Source organism: Arachis ipaensis, chromosome B04 (assembly GCF_000816755.2).
Source record: "Arachis ipaensis cultivar K30076 chromosome B04, Araip1.1, whole genome shotgun sequence".
Lineage (NCBI taxonomy): Eukaryota > Viridiplantae > Streptophyta > Magnoliopsida > Fabales > Fabaceae > Arachis > Arachis ipaensis.
The window spans coordinates 103,752,495-103,754,509 of record NC_029788.2 but is presented as its reverse complement, the minus strand read 5'-3'; positions in this window follow the sequence as shown (position 1 = coordinate 103,754,509).

The window sequence follows — 2,015 nt, the reverse complement described above, 5'->3', positions numbered from 1 at the left end:
TAAAGATGTTTCTTATGATCATTTAAGAGTCTTTGGATGTAAAGCTTTTGTTCATATTCCTAAAGATGAGAGATCTAAGCTTGATGTAAAGACTAGGCAATATATTTTTATTGGCTATGGCATGGATGAGTTTGGTTACAGGTTTTATGATCCTGTTAACAAGAAGGTGATTCGAAGTAGAGATGTTGTCTTTGTTGAAGACCAAACATTGAAGGATGTTGATAATGCGGAAAAGCCAATGGTTCAGCCTAGTGATGATTTTTCTGACTTGGATATTACTCCCTCTATGCCTATGGTAGAAGATGGTAGAGTTGAAGCTCAAAATAATGAGCATAATACAAGTGCAGGTGAAGATGGAACAGTTGATCCGATACTTGATGAAGTTGGTGATGATGATCAAGATGAAGAACCAGCTTTAGAAATTCCTGCAAATGCACTTAGAAGGTCTACGAGAGAGAGAAAGCCTTCGTCAAGGTATTCTTCACATGAGTTTGTTTTGTTGACTAATGGGAGAGAACCTAAATGCTTTGGAGAGGCTGTTGAAGATGAAAGCAAAGCTCAATGGCTTGAAGCTATGCAAGAAGAAATGAAGTCACAAAGTTGTTGGAACTTGAGAAAGTTCACACTGATGACAATGGTGCTGATATGATGACAAAAGCATTGTCAAGAGAAAAGTTTGAAACATGTTGTTTGATCGCCGGAATGGCGAGAGCCTCCACCTAGTCGAGAAGGGGGAGATTTGTTGGGTTTTTCTCTCCTTTGTGAGGCCCAAGCCCAACATTTTGAGGGTGTCTCTTGCACCCATTGTGCCACAACCCTAGTTCAGATTTTTGGGGGGTCATTGAGAGTGAGAGAGAGTAGCCACCAAGTGAGAGAGAAAGGAAAAAACAGAATTTCCGTTTTTGCCCAAAGCAGTAAATTTCAAATGGAAGTTTCTCAGTTGTTCACCGTTGGATCGGCTTGAAATTTAAACTACATGTTCCTATCATCTTTTTCTTCATTCTGGTCGGTGGAGATGTTTATTGGAAATTTTCAGTGAGAGAAATTGGCTTCGCAAGAGAGAAATTAGGTTTCCCGTTTTTACACAGAGCAGCAATTTTGGAACGGCAGTTTCTCATTCTTTCACCGTTAGATCGACGTGAAATTTGAACTGTAGATTTTTCACATCTTGTTCTTCATTCTGGACGGTGAAGATTTTAATTGGAGGTCTACAGAGGGAGAAATTGGCTTCGACAGTAGCTCTATTTTTTTGGGTATATTTCATCTTCTTGCTTTTCATTTGTGAGCTTTGGTGCTTTGATGTTTTGGCTGGTTATATGCACATTTTTTGTGCTTTGTTTGAGACTCTCTTGTACCTCATTTGATTATAGTTGAGCTATTTCATTGGTCTGGATAACTCGTGGTTTTTACCTCTCACACTGAGGGGGTGTTCCACGTTAAAATCTCAGTGTGTTCTTATTATTGCTTTACTTGCTATATTTGCTTGTTATAGTTGCTGCCATATTGTGTTGTGAATGTTTTCATATTGTTCTTGTGTTGGACATTTGTGTCGTTTCTGCTGCTAGGCTCTTTTCAAAAAGCTGAAGCCGTGATCTAATCGAAGAGGATGAAATGGTTTGAATATTCATGGTGCCTCCACTGCATGTGGTATATGGCGCCACTTTCAGTGGCGGAGCCACGTTTGTGGGAAGGGGGCAATGGCCCCTCCCAAACCTCCAAATTTTCAGTTTACTTCTCTTTTAATTTTTAATTTTTCTCTCATCCTAACTTATATTTTTCATGTTCGCCCCTCCCAAAAAAATTCTTAGCTTCGTCCCTGGCCACTTTCAACTTCTACAGAGGTTTTGGAACTTCAATTGCGACCGAGGACGCTCAATGCTGTCTCTGTGTTTTTTCTGAAAATGGATCATCTCAATTTTTTTTAATAATTGAAGAAGTAAAGTGTGATCTTTTATTATTAATTTTATAACTGAAATTAAAAATAAATATAAAAAAACAATAAATAATTAAAAATT